Source organism: Pseudophryne corroboree, chromosome 5, assembly GCF_028390025.1.
Source record: "Pseudophryne corroboree isolate aPseCor3 chromosome 5, aPseCor3.hap2, whole genome shotgun sequence".
NCBI lineage: Eukaryota > Metazoa > Chordata > Amphibia > Anura > Myobatrachidae > Pseudophryne > Pseudophryne corroboree.
In genome coordinates, this window is record NC_086448.1 from 14,750,054 (window position 1) to 14,771,447 (window position 21,394).

A 21,394-nucleotide genomic window follows, 5' to 3' on the forward strand; every position below is an offset into this window, starting at 1 on the left:
GGTGAGAGTGGAGGAAGGGGGTGGAAGGAGATAGGTGAGAGCAGAGGAAGAGGGTGGAAGGAGATAGGTGGGAGCGGAGGAAGAGGGGTGGAAGGAGATAGGTGAGAGCGGAGGAAGAGGGGTGGAAGGAGATAGGTGAGAGTGGAGGAAGGGGGTTGAAGGAGATAGGTGAGAGCGGAGGAAGGGGGTGGAAGGAGATAGGTGAGAGTGGAGGAAGGGGGTGGAAGGAGATAGGTGAGAGTGGAGGAAGGGGGTGGAAGGAGATAGGTGAGAGCGGAGGAAGGGGGTGGAAGGAGATAGGTGAGAGCGGAGGAAGGGGGGGTGGAAGGAGATAGGTGGGAGCGGAGGAAGAGGGGTGGAAGGAGATAGGTGAGAGTGGAGGAAGGGGGGTGGAAGGAGATAGGTGAGAGTGGAGGAAGGGGGGTGGAAGGAGATAGGTGGGAGCGGAGGAAGAGGGGTGGAAGGAGATAGGTGAGAGCGGAGGAAGAGGGGTGGAAGGAGATAGGTGAGAGTGGAGGAAGGGGGTTGAAGGAGATAGGTGAGAGCGGAGGAAGGGGGTGGAAGGAGATAGGTGAGAGCGGAGGAAGGGGGGTGGAAGGAGATAGACAGGTGAGAGCGGAGGAAGAGGGGTGGAAGGAGATAGGTGGGTGTGGAGGAAGGGGGGTGGAAGGAGATAGACAGGTGAGAGTGGAGGAAGGGGGTGGAAGGAGATAGGTGAGAGCGGAGGAAGGGGGTGGAAGGAGATAGGTGAGAGTTGAGGAAGGGGGGTGGAAGGAGATAGGTGGGAGCGGAGGAAGGGGGGTGGAAGGAGATAGGTGAGAGCGGAGGAAGTGGGGTGGAAGGAAAAAGACAGGTGAGAGTGGAGGAAGGGGGGTGGAAGGAGATAGGTGAGAGCGGAGGAAGGGGGGTGGAAGGAGATAGGTGAGAGCGGAGGAAGGGGGGTGGAAGGAGATAGGTGAGAGCGGAGGAAGAGGGGTGGAAGGCGATAGGTGAGAGTGGAGGAAGGGGGGTGGAAGGAGATAGGTGAGAGCGGGGGAAGAGGGGTGGAAGGAGATAGGTGAGAGTGGAGGAAGGGGGGTGGAAGGAGATAGGTGAGAGTGGAGGAAGGGGGTGGAAGGAGATAGGTGAGAGCGGAGTAAGGGGGGTGGAAGGAGATAGGTGAGAGTGGAGGAAGGGGGGTGGAAGGAGATAGGTGAGAGCGGAGGAAGAGGGGTGGAAGGAGATAGGTGAGAGTGAAGGAAGGGGGTGGAAGGAGATAGGTGAGAGCGGAGGAAGGGGGTGGAAGGAGATATGTGAGAGCGGAGGAAGGGGGGTGGAAGGAGATAGACAGGTGAGAGCGGAGGAAGAGGGGTGGAAGGAGATAGGTGGGTGTGGAGGAAGGGGGGTGGAAGGAGATAGACAGGTGAGAGTGGAGGAAGGGGGTGGAAGGAGATAGGTGAGAGCGGAGGAAGGGGGGTGGAAGGAGATAGGTGAGAGCGGAGGAAGGGGGGTGGAATGAGATAGGTGAGAGCGGAGGAAGGGGTGTGGAAGGAGATAGGTGGGAGCGGAGGAAGGGGGGTGGAAGGAGATAGGTGAGAGCGGAGGAAGGGGGGTGGAAGGAGATAGACAGGTGAGAGTGGAGGAAGGGGGTGGAAGGAGATAGGTCAGAGCGGATGAAGGGGGGTGGAAGGAGATAGACAGGTGAGAGTGGAGGAAGGGGGTGGAAGGAGATAGGTGAGAGCGGAGGAAGGGGGGTGGAAGGAGATAGGTGAGAGCGGAGGAAGGGGGGTGGAAGGAAATAGGTGAGAGCGGAGGAAGGGGGTGGAAGGAGATAGGTGAGAGCAGAGGAAGGGGGGTGGAAGGAGATAGACAGGTGAGAGTGGAGGAAGGGGGTGGAAGGAGATAGGTGAGAGCGGAGGAAGGGGGGTGGAAGGAGATAGACAGGTGAGAGTGGAGGAAGGGGGTGGAAGGAGATAGGTGAGAGCGGAGGAAGGGGGGTGGAAGGAGATAGGTGAGAGCGGAGGAAGGGGGGTGGAAGGAGATAGGTGAGAGTGGAGGAAGGGGGGTGGAAGGAGATAGGTGAGAGCGGAGGAAGGGGGGTGGAAGGAGATAGGTGAGAGTGGAGGAAGGGGGGTGGAAGGAGATAGACAGGTGAGAGTGGAGGAAGGGGGGTGGAAGTACATAGGTGAGAGTGGAGGAAGGGGGGTGGAAGGAGATAGGTGAGAGTGGAGGAAGGGGGGTGGAAGGAGATAGACAGGTGAGAGTGGAGGAAGGGGGGTGGAAGTAGATAGGTGAGAGTGGAGGAAGGAGTGTGGAAGGAGATAGGTGGGAGTGGAGGAAGGGGGGTGGAAGGAGATAGGTGGGAGTGGTGGAAGGAGATAGGTGGGGGCGGAGGAAGGGGGGTGGAAGGAGATAGGTGAGAGTGGAGGAAGGAGGGTGGAAGGAGATAGGTGAGAGCTGAGGAAGGGGGGTGGATGGAGATAGGTGGGAGCGGAGGAAGGGTGGTGGAAGGAGATAGACAGGTTCTGGGCCAAACAGACATGTTTATCTATAGAGATCTGTACATCGGAGCCTAAGGAGAAATGAGTAGGAATATATCAGATAACTGTTCCAAATGATTGGGGCGCTCAAACTAGCGTATCCCCCCATCACCAGTTACCACACCAGCCGCAACCCCAAGTACAGTACTGGCCTGTGGTCTTCCCAGTGTAACAAAAATATGAAAACAAACATTCCTTTCTTATATATATATCAAGGATCATAGCATGTATACTGAGCACCCGGGAGATAGTAGGAGCAGTGGGCCGGATGAGGGCGTGGTATGAAATGCGCTAGCTGATGACGCAATGCATATGACAGCATAGCTGAGGAATCCTGTTGTTACACACGTTGTGTTACCGTTCCCCACGCACCATTGTCTGATGATGCAAGTGACAGCATTCATGGGTATAGTGTCGTAGAGCGTTGGGTGGATGAAGCGAAATGCGTCACGGCAACCTGCTCCCCCTTTATACACCTCCCCTCCTGGAGAGCAGGACTACCAACCCGGAAAACAGAGCATTACCAATATGTGTGTAGGGAGGGATGTATGAGAGAGAGATAAAGTACCAATCAATCAGCTCCTAACTGTCATTATTCAAATGCACTTTATCTCTCTCCAACACTGGATACATCTCACCCATAGAATAGTACTTTATATACAGTATACCTGTCACACAAATCAGACGCTAGAACAGAATCTATCTGATTGCGCAGGATAATGTGCGCAGGGAGCCGGCGTGTAGCGGCAGCGCCTCGTACTATTATTATTATTTATATGGCGCCACAAGGGATCCGCAGCGCCCAGTTACAGAGCACATAAACACATAAGCAAAACAGGAAACCAGTGACTTACAGTACAAGACAATATAGGACAAGTACAGGGTATATATAGACACAGCTACATCAGCAGACGGCACTGGAATAAGTATCGGGGCGGCAGAAAATCCAGGGATTTGGTGCCATCGGAGGGAGTATGGAGTAGAAGAGAAGGAAACGCACATGAGGGGAGAGGACCCTGCTCGTGACAGCTTACATTTATATAATACAGCGAGCGCAGCACATGATGATACGTGGATCTTACCTTGCAGTTATATACAGTCTGGAAAGCAGGACGAGATGACACGAGGCGCCCTGTAAACATAAACACAAAGCATTTATCACACACGGGTATATACTCTCAGCGTCAGCGTACAACGCAGAGATTACGCCTTTCTGCTCTTCCTAGTAAAGGACAAATATAAATGCACAAAGGGGGTAATTCAGACCCGATCGCTCGCTAGGGGTTTTTGCACTGCTGCGATCAGATAGTCGCCACCTACAGGGGAGTGTATTTTAGCTGTGCAAGTATGCGATCGCATGTGTAGCCGAGCTGTGCAAACAGATGTTGTGCGGTGTCTGTGCAGCCCAGGACTTACTCTGAAGCGGCGATCACTGCAATCAGACGCCCGCCCTGCAAACGCTTGGACACGCCTGCGTTTTTCCAGACACTCCCAGAAAACGGTCAGGTGCCACCCACAAACGCCCTCTTCCTGTCATTAACCTTGAGAACGCCCGTGCAAATGGACTCTTCGCACAAACCCATCGCTGAGCGGTGATCCGCTTTGTACCCATGTGACACACCTGCGCATTGCAGTGCATACGTATGCGCAATACAGACCTGATCGCCCGCTGTACGACAACGCAGCCTAGCGATCAGGTCAGAATTAACCCCAAAATCCGTACACCTCCTACCGCGTTACACATATAATGTCCTTCCATGCAGAATATTTTTGTGGGACACTTTTCATAACTGTGCACATTAAACGGCAGATCTGACGCCCTACAGAGGGCGGATCCCAACAGCCAGCCAATAACACACCTCAGGGACAATTGGTTGCATTTCCCCCACCTCAGAATCTGGCCAGTAACTGAGCAGCCGGGTAACACCGTGCTGCTGCGTTACCCCCACCTCAGAGTCAGGCCAGTAAGTGATGAGCCGGGTAACACCGTGCTGCTGCATTACTCCCACCTCAGGATCAGGCCAGTAACTGAGCAGCCGGGTAACACCGTGCTGCTGCATTACTCCCACCTCAGGATCAGGCCAGTAAGTGATGAGCCGGGTAACACCGTGCTGCTGCATTACTCCCACCTCAGGATCAGGCCAGTAACTGAGCAGCCGGGTAACACCGTGCTGCTGCGTTACCCCCACCTCAGGATCAGGCCAGTAACTGAGCAGCCGGGTAACACCGTGCTGCTGCGTTACCCCCACCTCAGGACCAGGCCAGTAACTGAGCAGCCGGGTAACACCGTGCTGCTGCATCACTCCCACCTCAGGATCAGGCCAGTAACTGAGCAGCCGGGTAACACCGTGCTGCTGCGTTACCCCCACCTCAGGACCAGGCCAGTAACTGAGCAGCCGGGTAACACCGTGCTGCTGCGTTACCCCCACCTCAGGACCAGGCCAGTAACTGAGCAGCCGGGTAACACCGTGCTGCTGCGTTACCCCCACCTCAGGACCAGGCCAGTAACTGAGCAGCCGGGTAACACCGTGCTGCTGCGTTACCCCCACCTCAGGACCAGGCCAGTAACTGAGCAGCCGGGTAACACCGTGCTGCTGCATCACTCCCACCTCAGGATCAGTCCAGTAACTGAGCAGCCGGGTAACACAGTGCTGCTGCGTTACCCCCACCTCAGGATCAGGCCAGTAACTGAGCAGCCGGGTAACACCGTGCTGCTGCGTTACCCCCACCTCAGGACCAGGCCAGTAACTGAGCAGCCGGGTAACACCGTGCTGCTGCATCACTCCCACCTCAGGACCAGGCCAGTAACTGAGCAGCCGGGTAACACCGTGCTGCTGCATCACTCCCACCTCAGGATCAGGCCAGTAATGCCCCTTTCACATCGCACAAATAACCCGGTATCGACACGGCATATTGCCGTGTCGAAACGGGTCAGTGTGCGATGTGAAAGCTCCTTTGCTGAATTAGCGGGTCGCCTGACCCGGTAATTCAACCCGGTAAAAAGAAGGGTTATTACTGGGTTGAATACTGGGTCAGGTGCAGTGTGAATGGGAGCCGTTCCGATGCGACGCGGCTCCCATTCACAGCATAGGGAGAGGCGGCGCAGGAGATGAGCTCATTTCCCAGCGCCGCCTCCACCCCCGCCCCTGCTGCTGCTGCTGCGCCCCCCACTGCTATGGCAACCGACCCGGTATATTGCCGGGTCGGAAAGCCAGCAAAGGAGCGCAAATGCCGGATCCCACCCGGTGAGGACACGTTTCTATTACCGGGTGGGATCCGGCATTTGCAATCTGAAAGCAGCATTACTGAGCAGCCGGGTAACACCGTGCTGCTGCATCACTCCCACCTCAGGATCAGGCCAGTAACTGAGCAGCTGGGTAACACCGTGCTGCTGCGTTACACCCACCTCAGAATCAGGCCAGTAACTGAGCAGCCGGGTAACACCGTGCTGCTGCGTTACACCCACCTCAGGATAAGGCCAGTAACTGAGCAGCCGGGTAACACCGTGCTGTTGCGTTACCCCCATCTCAAGATCAGGCCAGTAACTGAGCAGCCGGGTAACACCGTGCTGCTGCGTTACCCCCACCTCAGGATCAGGCCAGTAACTGAGCAGCCGGGTAACACCGCGCTGCTGCGTTACCCCCACCTCAGAATCAGGCCAGTAACTGAGCAGCCGGGTAACACCGTGCTGCTGCATCACTCCCACCTCAAGATCAGGCCAGTAACACACCGTGCTGCTGCGTTACCCCCACCTCAGGATCAGGCCAGTAACTGAGCAGCCGGGTAATACCGTGCTGCTGCATCACTCCCACCTCAGGATCAGGCCAGTAACTGAGCAGCCGGGTAACACCGTGCTGCTGCGTTACCCCCACCTCAGAATCAGGCCAGTAACTGAGCAGCCGGGTAACACCGTGCTGCTGCATTACCCCCACCTCAGGATAAGGCCAGTAACTGAGCAGCCGGGTAACACCGTGCTGCTGCGTTACCCCCACCTCAGGATCAGGCCAGTAACTGAGCAGCCGGGTAACACCGTGCTGTTGCGTTACCCCCATCTCAGGATCAGGCCAGTAACTGAGTAGCCGGGTAACACCGTGCTGCTGCATCACTCCCACCTCAGGATCAGGCCAGTAACTGAGCAGCCGGGTAACACCGTGCTGTTGCGTTACCCCCACCTCAGGATCAGGCCAGTAACTGAGCAGCCGGGTAACACCGTGCTGTTGCGTTACCCCCATCTCAGGATCAGGCCAGTAACTGAGCAGCCGGGTAACACCGTGCTGCTGCGTTACCCCCACCTCAGAATCAGGCCAGTAACTGAGCAGCCGGGTAACACCGTGCTGCTGCGTTACCCCCACCTCAGGATAAGGCCAGTAACTGAGCAGCCGGGTAACACCGTGCTGCTGCGTTACCCCCACCTCAGGATCAGGCCAGTAACTGAGCAGCCGGGTAACACCGTGCTGCTGCGTTACACCCACCTCAGGTTAAGGCCAGTAACTGAGCAGCCGGGTAACACCGTGCTGTTGCGTTACCCCCATCTCAGGATCAGGCCAGTAACTGAGCAGCCGGGTAACACCGTGCTGCTGCGTTACCCCTACCTCAGAATCAGGCCAGTAACTGAGCAGCCGGGTAACACCGTGCTGCTGCGTTACCCCCACCTCAGGATAAGCCCAGTAACTGAGCAGCCGGGTAACACCGTGCTGCTGCGTTACCCCCACCTCAGGATCAGGCCAGTAACTGAGCAGCCGGGTAACACCGTGCTGTTGCGTTACCCCCATCTCAGGATCAGGCCAGTAACTGAGCAGCCGGGTAACACCGTGCTGCTGCATCACTCCCACCTCAGGATCAGGCCAGTAACTGAGCAGTCGGGTAACACCGTGCTGTTGCGTTACCCCCACCTCAGGATCAGGCCAGTAACTGAGCAGCCTGGTAACACCGCGCTGCTGCGTTACCCCCACCTCAGAATCAGGCCAGTAACTGAGCAGCCGGGTAACACCGTGCTGCTGCGTTACCCCTACCTCAGGATAAGGCCAGTAACTGAGCAGCCGGGTAACACCGTGCTGTTGCGTTACCCCCATCTCAGGATCAGGCCAGTAACTGAGCAGCTGGGTAACACCGTGCTGCTGAGTTACCCCCACCTCAGAATCAGGCCAGTAACTGAGCAGCCGGGTAACACCGTGCTGCTGCGTTACACCCACCTCAGGATAAGGCCAGTAACTGAGCAGCCGGGTAACACCGTGCTGCTGCTTTACACCCACCTCAGGATAAGGCCAGTAACTGAGCAGCCGGGTAACACCGTGCTGTTGCGTTACCCCCATCTCAGGATCAGGCCAGTAACTGAGCAGCCGGGAAACACCGTGCTGCTGCGTTACCCCCACCTCAGAATCAGGCCAGTAACTGAGCAGCCGGGTAACACCGTGCTGTTGCGTTACCCCCACCTCAGGATAAGGCCAGTAACTGAGCAGCCGGGTAACACCGTGCTGCTGCGTTACCCCCACCTCAGGATCAGGCCAGTAACTGAGCAGCCGGGTAACACCGTGCTGTTGCGTTACCCCCATCTCAGGATCAGGCCAGTAACTGAGCAGCCGGGTAACACCGTGCTGCTGCATCACTCCCACCTCAGGATCAGGCCAGTAACTGAGCAGCCGGGTAACACCGTGCTGTTGCGTTACCCCCACCTCAGGATCAGGCCAGTAACTGAGCAGCCGGGTAACACCGCGCTGCTGCGTTACCCCCACCTCAGAATCAGGCCAGTAACTGAGCAGCCGGGTAACACCGTGCTGCTGCGTTACCCCTACCTCAGGATAAGGCCAGTAACTGAGCAGCCGGGTAACACCGTGCTGTTGCGTTACCCCCATCTCAGGATCAGGCCAGTAACTGAGCAGCCGGGTAACACCGTGCTGCTGCGTTACCCCCACCTCAGGATCAGGTCAGTAACTGAGCAGCCGGGTAACACCGCGCTGCTGCGTTACCCCCACCTCAGAATCAGGCCAGTAACTGAGCAGCCGGGTAACACCGTGCTGCTGCATCACTCCCACCTCAGGATCAGGCCAGTAACACACCGTGCTGCTGCGTTACCCCCACCTCAGGATCAGGCCAGTAATTGAGCAGCCGGGTAACACCGTGCTGCTGCATCACTCCCACCTCAGGATCAGGCCAGTAACTGAGCAGCCGGGTAACACCGTGCTGCTGCGTAACCCCCACCTCACGATAAGGCCAGTAACTGAGCAGCCGGGTAACACCGTGCTGCTGCGTTACCCCCACCTCAGGATCAGGCCAGTAAGTGAGCAGCCGGGTAACACCGTGCTGTTGCGTTACCCCCATCTCAGGATCAGGCCAGTAACTGAGCAGCCGGGTAACACCGTGCTGCTGCATCACTCCCACCTCAGGATCAGGCCAGTAACTGAGCAGCCGGGTAACACCGTGCTGTTGCGTTACCCCCACCTCAGGATCAGGCCAGTAACTGAGCAGCCGGGTAACACCGCGCTGCTGCATCACTCCCACCTCAGGATCAGGCCAGTAACACACCGTGCTGCTGCGTTACCCCCACCTCAGGATCAGGCCAGTAACTGAGCAGCCGGGTAACACCGTGCTGCTGCGTTACCCCCACCTCAGGACCAGGCCAGTAATTGAGCAGCCGGATAACACCGTGCTGCTGCGTTACCCCCACCTCAGGATCAGGCCAGTAACTGAGCAGCGGGGTAACACCGTGCTGCTGCATCACTCCCACCTCAGGATCAGGCCAGTAACTGAGCAGCCGGGTAACACCGTGCTGCTGCATCACTCCCACCTCAGGATCAGGCCAGTAACTGAGCAGCCGGGTAACACCGTGCTGCTGCGTTACCCCCACCTCAGGATCAGGTCAGTAACTGAGCAGCCGGGTAACACCGTGCTGCTGCGTTACCCCCACCTCAGAATCAGGCCAGTAACTGAGCAGCCGGGTAACACTGTGCTGCTGCGTTACCCCCACCTCAGGATCAGGCCAGTAACTGAGCAGCGGGGTAACACCGTGCTGCTGCATCACTCCCACCTCAGGATCAGGTCAGTAACTGAGCAGCCGGGTAACACCGTGCTGCTGCATCACTCCCACCTCAGGATCAGGTCAGTAACTGAGCAGCCGGGTAACACCGTGCTGCTGCGTCACCCCCACCTCAGGATCAGGCCAGTAACTGAGCAGCCGGGTAACACCGTGCTCCTGAATTACCCCCACCTCAGGATCAGGCCAGTAACCAAGCAGCCGGGTAACACCGTGCTCCTGAATTTCCCCCACCTCAGGATTGAGCTCTCATCATTTAAATAAACAGATTTCTAATTTATTTCTTATGTAATATATACGTCTTTTTTTTACAATAAAATCGTTTCTTCATGATTTCCACAGAACAGCGATATATCCAATCTCCACCGGAGACGATGAAACGCATCTCATGATACAAGATGGGTGTCTGATATAACAGAGTCCCAGTGACATTACCTCCAGCCTCCCCCAGCGCAGATCTGTATGGATGGTCGCCGTCTCTCAGGAATGACAATGTTCCTCGCTGTACATCACACAGAAATCTGTCGCTCTGCGTCTGTGAACACACGAGAATCGCATTGTTTTACCACAAATCTGAGGTATCTGCCTGTGAGAAGCTGACAGGTAAGTTATTACACCCTAATATATGCAGCTGACAGGTAAGTTATTACACCCTAATATATGCAGCTGACAGGTAAATTATTACACCCTAATATATGCAGCTGACAGGTAAGTTATTACACCCTAATATATGCAGCTGACAGGTAAGTTATTATACCTGTACATACGCAGCTGACAGGTAAATTATTATACCTGTACATACACAGCTGACAGGTAAGTTATTACATCCGTACATGCGCAGCTGACAGGTAAGTTATTACACCAGTACATACACAGCTGACAGGTAAGTTATTACACCCGTACATACACAGCTGACAGGTAAGTTATTACACCCGTACATACACAGCTGACAGGTAAGTTATTACACTAGTACATACTCAGCTGACTGGTAAGTTATTATACCTGTACATGCACAGCTGACAGGTAAGTTATTACACCCGTTCATACGCAGCTGACAGGTAAGTTATTATACCTGTACATACACAGCTGACAGGTAAGTTATTACACCCGCACATACGCAGCTGACAGGTAAGTTATTATACCTGTATATACGCAGCTGACAGGTAAGTTATTATACCTGTACATACACAGCTGACAGGTAAGTTATTACACCCGTACATACGCAGCTGACAGGTAAGTTATTATACCTGTACATACACAGCTGACAGGTAAGTTATTACACCCGTACATACGCAGCTGACAGGTAAGTTATTACACCCGTACATACACAGCTGACAGGTAAGTTATTACACTAGTACATACGCAGCTGACAGGTAAGTTATTATACCTGTACATACACAGCTGACAGGTAAGTTATTACATCCGTACATACACAGCTGACAGGTAAGTTATTATACCTGTACATACACAGCTGACAGGTAAGTTATTACACCAGTACATACACAGCTGACAGGTAAGTTATTATACCTGTACATACACAGCTGACAGGTAAGTTATTACACCCGTACATACACAGCTGACAGGCAAGTTATTACACTAGTACATACGCAGCTGACAGGTAAGTTATTATACCTGTACATACACAGCTGACAGGTAAGTTATTACACCCGTACATACACAGCTGACAGGTAAGTTATTACACCAGTACATACTCAGCTGACAGGTGAGTTATTACACCAGTACATACGCAGCTGACAGGTAAGTTATTACACCCGTACATACGCAGCTGACAGGTAAGTTATTACACCCGTACATACACAGCTGACAGGTAAGTTATTACACTAGTACATACGCAGCTGACAGGTAAGTTATTATACCTGTACATACACAGCTGACAGGTAAGTTATTACATCCGTACATACACAGCTGACAGGTAAGTTATTATACCTGTACATACACAGCTGACAGGTAAGTTATTACACCAGTACATACACAGCTGACAGGTAAGTTATTATACCTGTACATACACAGCTGACAGGTAAGTTATTACACCCGTACATACACAGCTGACAGGCAAGTTATTACACTAGTACATACGCAGCTGACAGGTAAGTTATTATACCTGTACATACACAGCTGACAGGTAAGTTATTACACCCGTACATACACAGCTGACAGGTAAGTTATTACACCAGTACATACTCAGCTGACAGGTGAGTTATTACACCAGTACATACGCAGCTGACAGGTAAGTTATTACACCCGTACATACACAGCTGACAGGTAAGTTATTATACCTGTACATACACAGCTGACAGGTAAGTTATTACACCCGTACATACTCAGCTGACAGGTAAGTTATTACACCAGTACATACTCAGCTGACAGGTAAGTTATTACACCAGTACATACGCAGCTGACAGGTAAGTTATTATACCTGTACATACGCAGCTGACAGGTAAGTTATTATACTTGTACATATGCAGCTGACAGGTAAGTTATTACACCAGTACATACGCAGCTGACAGGTGAGTTATTACACCCGTACATACACAGCTGGCAGGTAAGTTATTACACCAGTACATACTCAGCTGACAGGTAAGTTATTACACCAGTACATACACAGCTGACATGTAAGTTATTACACCAGTACATACGCAGCTGACAGGTAAGTTATTACACCCGTACATACTCAGCTGACAGGTAAGTTGTTACACCAGTACATACTCAGCTGACAGGTAAGTTATTACACCCGTACATACTCAGCTGACAGGTAAGTTATTACACCCGTACATACACAGCTGAGAGGTAAGTTATTACACCAGTACATACACAGCTCACATGTAAGTTATTACACCAGTACATACTCAGCTGACAGGTAAGTTATTACACCAGTACATACTCAGCTGACAGGTAAGTTATTACACCCGTACATACTCAGCTGACAGGTAAGTTATTATACCTGTACATACTCAGCTGACAGGTAAGTTATTACACCAGTACATACGCAGCTGACAGGTAAGTTATTACACCCGTACATACGCAGCTGACAGGTAAGTTATTACACCAGTACATACACAGCTGACAGGTAAGTTATTACACCAGTACATACGCAGCTGACAGGTAAGTTATTACACCCGTACATACACAGCTGACAGGTAAGTTATTACACCAGTACATACACAGCTGACATGTAAGTTATTACACCAGTACATACGCAGCTGACAGGTAAGTTATTACACAAGTACATACACAGCTGACATGTAAGTTATTATACCTGTACATACACAGCTGACAGGTAAGTTATTATACCAGTACATACACAGCTGACAGGTAAGTTATTACACCAGTACATACACAGCTGACAGGTAAGTTATTACACCCGTACATACGCAGCTGACAGGTAAGTTATTACACCAGTACATACACAGCTGACAGGTAAGTTATTACACCCGTACGTACGCAGCTGACAGGTAAGTTATTACACCAGTACATAAGCAGTTGACAGGTAAGTTATTACACCAGTACATACGCAGCTGACAGGTAAGTTATTACACCCGTACATACACAGCTGACAGGTAAGTTATTACACCCGTACATACACAGCTGACAAGTAAGTTATTACACCAGTACATACACAGCTGACAGGTAAGTTATTACACCCGTACGTACGCAGCTGACAGGTAAGTTATTACACCAGTACATAAGCAGTTGACAGGTAAGTTATTACACCAGTACATACGCAGCTGACAAGTAAGTTATTACACCAGTACATACACAGCTGACAGGTAAGTTATTACATCCGTACATGCGCAGCTGACAGGTAAGTTATTATAACTGTACATACGCAGCTGACAGGTAAGTTATTATACTTGTACATATGCAGCTGACAGGTAAGTTGTTACACCAGTACATACACAGCTGACATGTAAGTTATTACACCAGTACATACGCAGCTGACAGGTAAGTTATTATTAGAGATGAGCGCCGGAAATTTTTCGGGTTTTGTGTTTTGGTTTCGGTTCCGCGGCCGTGTTTTGGGTTCAACCGCGTTTTGGCAAAACCTCACCGAATTTTTTTTGTCGGATTCGGGTGTGTTTTGGATTCGGGTGTTTTTTTCAAAAAACCCTAAAAAACAGCTTAAATCATAGAATTTGGGGGTCATTTTGATCCCAAAGTATTATTAACCTCAAAAACCATAATTTCCACTCATTTTCAGTCTATTCTGAATACCTCATACCTCACAATATTATTTTTAGTCCTGAAATTTGCACCGAGGTCGCTGTGTGAGTAAGATAAGCGACCCTAGTGGCCGACACAAACACCGGGCCCATCTAGGAGTGGCACTGCAGTGTCACGCAGGATGTCCCTTCCAAAAAACCCTCCCCAAACAGCACATGACGCAAAGAAAAAAAGAGGCGCAATGAGGTAGCTGTGTGAGTAAGATAAGCGACCCTAGTGGCCGACACAAACACCGGGCCCATCTAGGAGTGGCACTGCAGTGTCACGCAGGATGTCCCTTCCAAAAAACCCTCCCCAAACAGCACATGACGCAAAGAAAAAAAGAGGCGCAATGAGGTAGCTGACTGTGTGAGTAAGATAAGCGACCCTAGTGGCCGACACAAACACCGGGCCCATCTAGGAGTGGCACTGCAGTGTCACGCAGGATGTCCCTTCCAAAAAACCCTCCCCAAACAGCACATGACGCAAAGAAAAAAAGAGGCGCAATGAGGTAGCTGACTGTGTGAGTAAGATAAGCGACCCTAGTGGCCGACACAAACACCGGGCCCATCTAGGAGTGGCACTGCAGTGTCACGCAGGATGTCCCTTCCAAAAAACCCTCCCCAAACAGCACATGACGCAAAGAAAAAAAGAGGCGCAATGAGGTAGCTGACTGTGTGAGTAAGATAAGCGACCCTAGTGGCCGACACAAACACCGGGCCCATCTAGGAGTGGCACTGCAGTGTCACGCAGGATGTCCCTTCCAAAAAACCCTCCCCAAACAGCACATGACGCAAAGAAAAAAAGAGGCGCAATGAGGTAGCTGACTGTGTGAGTAAGATAAGCGACCCTAGTGGCCGACACAAACACCGGGCCCATCTAGGAGTGGCACTGCAGTGTCACGCAGGATGGCCCTTCCAAAAAACCCTCCCCAAACAGCACATGACGCAAAGAAAAATAAAAGAAAAAAGAGGTGCAAGATGGAATTGTCCTTGGGCCCTCCCACCCACCCTTTTGTTGTATAAACAGGACATGCACACTTTAACCAACCCATCATTTCAGTGACAGGGTCTGCCACACGACTGTGACTGAAATGACGGGTTGGTTTGGACCCCCACCAAAAAAGAAGCAATTAATCTCTCCTTGCACAAACTGGCTCTACAGAGGCAAGATGTCCACCTCATCATCATCCTCCGATATATCACCGTGTACATCCCCCTCCTCACAGATTATCAATTTGTCCCCACTGGAATCCACCATCTCAGCTCCCTGTGTACTTTGTGGAGGCAATTGCTGCTGGTCAATGTCTCCACGGAGGAATTGATTATAATTCATTTTAATGAACATCATCTTCTCCACATTTTCTGGATGTAACCTCGTACGCCGATTGCTGACAAGGTGAGCGGCGGCACTAAACACTCTTTCGGAGTACACACTTGTGGGAGGGCAACTTAGGTAGAATAAAGCCAGTTTGTGCAAGGGCCTCCAAATTGCCTCTTTTTCCTGCCAGTATAAGTACGGACTGTGTGACGTGCCTACTTGGATGCGGTCACTCATATAATCCTCCACCATTCTTTCAATGGGGAGAGAATCATATGCAGTGCCAGTAGACGACATGTCCGTATCCGTAATCGTTGTCAGGTCCTTCAGTCCGGACCAGATGTCAGCATCAGCAGTCGCTCCAGACTGCCCTGCATCACCGCCAGCGGGTGGGCTCGGAATTCTGAGCCTTTTCCTCGCACCCCCAGTTGCGGGAGAATGTGAAGGAGGAGATGTTGACAGGTCGCGTTCCGCTTGACTTGACAATTTTCTCACCAGCAGGTCTTTCAACCCCAGCAGACTTGTGTCTGCCGGAAAGAGAGATCCAAGGTATGCTTTAAATCTAGGATCGAGCACGGTGGCCAAAATGTAGTGCTCTGATTTCAACAGATTGACCACCCGTGAATCCTTGTTAAGCGAATTAAGGGCTCCATCCACAAGTCCCACATGCCTAGCGGAATCGCTCCGTGTTAGCTCCTCCTTCAATGTCTCCAGCTTCTTCTGCAAAAGCCTGATGAGGGGAATGACCTGACTCAGGCTGGCAGTGTCTGAACTGACTTCACGTGTGGCAAGTTCAAAGGGCATCAGAACCTTGCACAACGTTGAAATCATTCTCCACTGCGCTTGAGACAGGTGCATTCCACCTCCTATATCGTGCTCAATTGTATAGGCTTGAATGGCCTTTTGCTGCTCCTCCAACCTCTGAAGCATATAGAGGGTTGAATTCCACCTCGTTACCACTTCTTGCTTCAGATGATGGCAGGGCAGGTTCAGTAGTTTTTGGTGGTGCTCCAGTCTTCTGTACGTGGTGCCTGTACGCCGAAAGTGTCCCGCAATTCTTCTGGCCACCGACAGCATCTCTTGCACGCCCCTGTCGTTTTTTAAAAAATTCTGCACCACCAAATTCAAGGTATGTGCAAAACATGGGACGTGCTGGAATTTGCCCATATTTAATGCACACACAATATTGCTGGCGTTGTCCGATGCCACAAATCCACAGGAGAGTCCAATTGGGGTAAGCCATTCCGCGATGATCTTCCTCAGTTGCCGTAAGAGGTTTTCAGCTGTGTGCGTATTCTGGAAACCGGTGATACAAAGCGTAGCCTGCCTAGGAAAGAGTTGGCGTTTGCGAGATGCTGCTACTGGTGCCGCCGCTGCTGTTCTTGCGGCGGGAGTCCATACATCTACCCAGTGGGCTGTCACAGTCATATAGTCCTGACCCTGCCCTGCTCCACTTGTCCACATGTCCGTGGTTAAGTGGACATTGGGTACAACTGCATTTTTTAGGACACTGGTGAGTCTTTTTCTGACGTCCGTGTACATTCTCGGTATCGCCTGCCTAGAGAAGTGGAACCTAGATGGTATTTGGTAACGGGGGCCGACTGCCTCAATAAATTGTCTAGTTCCCTGTGAACTAGCGGCGGATACCGGACGCACGTCTAACACCAACATAGTTGTCAAGGCCTCAGTTATCCGCTTTGCAGCAGGATGACTGCTGTGATATTTCATCTTCCTCGCAAAGGACTGTTGAACAGTCAATTGCTTACTGGAAGTAGTACAAGTGGGCTTACGACTTCCCCTCTGGGATGACCATCGACTCCCAGCAGCAACAACAGCAGCGCCAGCAGCAGTAGGCGTTACACGCAAGGATGCATCGGAGGAATCCCAGGCAGGAGAGGAATCATCAGAATTGCCAGTGACATGGCCTGCAGGACTATTGGCATTCCTGGGGAAGGAGGAAATTGACACTGAGGGAGTTGGTGGGGTGGTTTGCGTGAGCTTGGTTACAAGAGGAAGGGATTTACTGGTCAGTGGACTGCTTCCGCTGTCGGCCAAAGTTTTTGAACTTGTCACTGACTTATTATGAATGCGCTGCAGGTGACGTATAAGGGAGGATGTTCCGAGGTGGTTAACGTCCTTACCCCTACTTATTACAGCTTGACAAAGGGAACACACGGCTTGACAAATGTTGTCCGCATTTCTGGTGAAATACTTCCACACCGAAGAGCTGATTTTTTTGGTATTTTCACCAGGCATGTCAACGGCCATATTCTTCCCACGGACAACAGGTGTCTCCCCGGGTGCCTGACTTAAACAAACCACCTCACCATCAGAATCCTCCTGGTCAATTTCCTCCCCAGCGCCAGCAACACCCATATCCTCCTCATCCTGGTGTACTTCAACACTGACATCTTCAATCTGACTATCAGGAACTGGACTGCGGGTGCTCCTTCCAGCACTTGCAGGGGGCGTGCAAATGGTGGAAGGCGCATGCTCTTCACGTCCAGTGTTGGGAAGGTCAGGCATCGCAACCGACACAATTGGACTCTCCTTGTGGATTTGGGATTTCGAAGAACGCACAGTTCTTTGCTGTGCTTTTTCCAGCTTGAGTCTTTTCATTTTTCTAGCGAGAGGCTGAGTGCTTCCATCCTCATGTGAAGCTGAACCACTAGCCATGAACATAGGCCAGGGCCTCAGCCGTTCCTTGCCACTCCGTGTGGTAAATGGCATATTGGCAAGTTTACGCTTCTCCTCCGACAATTTTATTTTAGGTTTTGGAGTCCTTTTTTTACTGATATTTGGTGTTTTGGATTTGACATGCTCTGTACTATGACATTGGGCATCGGCCTTGGCAGACGACGTTGCTGGCATTTCATCGTCTCGGCCATGACTAGTGGCAGCAGCTTCAGCACGAGGTGGAAGTGGATCTTGATCTTTCCCTAATTTTGGAACCTCAACATTTTTGTTCTCCATATTTTAATAGGCACAACTAAAAGGCACCTCAGGTAAACAATGGAGATGGATGGATACTAGTATACAATTATGGATGGACTGCCGAGTGCCGACACAGAGGTAGCTACAGCCGTGGACTACCGTACTGTACTGTGTCTGCTGCTAATATAGACTGGTTGATAATGAGATGTAGTATGTATGTATAAAGAAGAAAGAAAAAAAAAACCACGGGTAGGTGGTATACAATTATGGATGGACTGCCGAGTGCCGACACAGAGGTAGCTACAGCCGTGGACTACCGTACTGTACTGTGTCTGCTGCTAATATAGACTGGATGATAATGAGATGTAGTATGTATAAAGAAGAAAGAAAAAAAAACCACGGGTAGGTGGTATACAATTATGGACGGACTGCCGAGTGCCAACACAGAGGTAGCTACAGCCGTGGACTACCGTACTGTACTGTGTCTGCTGCTAATATAGACTGGTTGATAATGAGATGTAGTATGTATGTATAAAGAAGAAAGAAAAAAAAACCACGGGTAGGTGGTATACAATTATGGATGGACTGCCGAGTGCCGACACAGAGGTAGCTACAGCCGTGGACTACCGTACTGTACTGTGTCTGCTGCTAATATAGACTGGATGATAATGAGATGTAGTATGTATAAAGAAGAAAGAAAAAAAAACCACGGGTAGGTGGTATACAATTATGGACGGACTGCCGAGTGCCGACACAGTGGTAGCTACAGCCGTGGACTACCGTACTGTACTGTGTCTGCTGCTAATATAGACTGGATGATAATGAGATGTAGTATGTATAAAGAAGAAAGAAAAAAAAACCACGGGTAGGTGGTATACAATTATGGATGGACTGCCGAGTGCCGACACAGAGGTAGCTACAGCCGTGGACTACCATACTGTACTGTGTCTGCTGCTAATATAGACTGGATGATAATGAGATGTAGTATGTATAAAGAAGAAAGAAAAAAAAACCACGGGTAGGTGGTATACAATTATGGACGGACTGCCGAGTGCCGACACAGAGGTAGCTACAGCCGTGGACTACCGTACTGTACTGTGTCTGCTGCTAATATAGACTGGATGATAATGAGATGTAGTATGTATAAAGAAGAAAGAAAAAAAACCCACGGGTAGGTGGTATACAATTATGGACGGACTGCCGAGTGCCGACACAGAGGTAGCTACAGCCGTGGACTACCGTACTGTACTGTGTCTGCTGCTAATATAGACTGGATGATAATGAGATGTAGTATGTATAAAGAAGAAAGAAAAAAAACCACGGGTAGGTGGTATACAATTATGGACGGACTGCCGAGTGCCGACACAGAGGTAGCTACAGCCGTGGACTACCGTACTGTACTGTGTCTGCTGCTAATATAGACTGGATGATAATGAGATGTAGTATGTATAAAGAAGAAAGAAAAAAAAAACACGGGTAGGTGGTATACAATTATGGATGGACTGCCGAGTGCCGACACAGAGGTAGCTACAGCCGTGGACTACCGTACTGTACTGTGTCTGCTGCTAATATAGACTGGATGATAATGAGATGTAGTATGTATAAAGAAGAAAAAAAAAACCACGGGTAGGTGGTATACAATTATGGATGGACTGCCGAGTGCCGACACAGAGGTAGCTACAGCCGTGGACTACCGTACTGTACTGTGTCTGCTGCTAATATAGACTGGATGATAATGAGATGTAGTATGTATAAAGAAGAAAGAAAAAAAAACCACGGGTAGGTGGTATACAATTATGGATGGACTGCCGAGTGCCGACACAGAGGTAGCTACAGCCGTGAACTACCGTACTGTGTCTGCTGCGACTGGATGATAAATAATGATATAAAAAATATATATATATCACTACTGCAGCCGGACAGGTATATATTATATAATGACGGACCTGCTGGACACTGTCAGCAGAATGAGTTTTTTATAGAATAAAAAAACACCACACAAGTCACACGACGAGTGTTTAACTTTTTCAGGCAATCACAATATAGTATACTATACTGGTGGTCAGTGTGGTCAGGTCACTGGTCAGTCACACTGGCAGTGGCACTCCTGCAGCAAAAGTGTGCACTGTTTAATTTTAATAATATGTACTCCTGGCTCCTGCTATAACCTATAACTGCTCCCCAGTCTCTCCCACAATTAAGCTGTGTGAGCACAGTCAGATATTATACATAGATGATGCAGCACACTGGGCTGAGCACAGATATGGTATGTGACTGAGTCACTGTGTATCGTTTTTTTCAGGCAGAGAACGGATTATATTAAATAAAACTGCACTGGTGGTCACTGGTCAGTGGTCAGTCACTAGTAAACTCTGCACTCTCTAGTACTCCTAAGCTCCAGTAAATCAAGTGTCTCTGTCTCAATCTCACTCTATCTCTTCTAATCTAAATGGAGAGGACGCCAGCCACGTCCTCTCCCTATCAATCTCAATGCACGTGTGAAAATGGCGGCGACGCGCGGCTCCTTATATAGAATCCGGGTCTCGCGATAAAATCCGAGCCTCGCGAGAATCCGACAGCGTCATGATGACGTTCGGGCGCGCTCGGGTTAACCGAGCAAGGCGGGAAGATCCGAGTCGCTCGGATCCGTGTAAAAAAAGCTGAAGTTCGGGCGGGTTCGGATTCCGAGGAACCGAACCCGCTCATCTCTAGTTATTATACCTGTACATACACAGCTGACAGGTAAGTTATTACACCAGTACATACGCAGCTGACCGGGGAGTTATTACACCCGTACATACACAGCTGACAGGTAAGTTATTACACCCGTACATACACAGCTGACAGGTAAGTTATTACACCCGTACATATGCAGCTGACAGGTAAGTTATTACACCCGTACATACGCAGCTGACAGGTAAGTTATTACACCAGTACATACGCAGCTGACAGGTAAGTTATTATACCTGTACATACGCAGCTGACAGGTAAGTTATTACACCCGTACATACGCAGCTGACAGGTAAGTTATTACACCCGTACATACGCTGCTGACAGGTAAGTTATTACACCCGTACATACGCAGCTGACAGGTAAGTTATTACACCAGTACATACGCAGCTGACAGGTGAGTTATTACACCCGTACATACGCTGCTGACAGGTAAGTTATTACACCCGTACATACGCTGCTGACAGGTAAGTTATTACACCCGTACATACGCAGCTGACAGGTAAGTTATTACACCAGTACATACGCAGCTGACAGGTGAGTTATTACACCCGTACATACGCTGCTGACAGGTAAGTTATTACACCAGTACATACGCAGCTGACAGGTGAGTTATTACACCCGTACATACGCTGCTGAC

The 21,394-nt window shown here is 50.7% G+C and overlaps 1 protein-coding gene across 3 annotated transcripts in view; it reads right to left on the reverse strand.

Moving 5' to 3' along the window:
• EPPK1 (epiplakin 1) overlaps window positions 1-21,394 on the reverse strand; it is a 100,509-nt gene that overhangs the window by 67,965 nt on the left and 11,150 nt on the right. The window contains exons 2-3 of one of the 3 annotated variants that reach the window (XM_063921104.1): window positions 9,985-10,084; window positions 3,602-3,651 (exon numbers count right to left, since the gene is read on the reverse strand). The exons of 1 other annotated variant lie outside the window; for it this stretch is intronic. The gene's annotated coding sequence lies outside the window, so the exon portion shown is untranslated. The remainder of the gene's footprint in view (window positions 1-3,601; window positions 3,652-9,984; window positions 10,085-21,394) is intronic. One more of the 3 variants, XM_063921105.1, reaches the window with a different exon arrangement.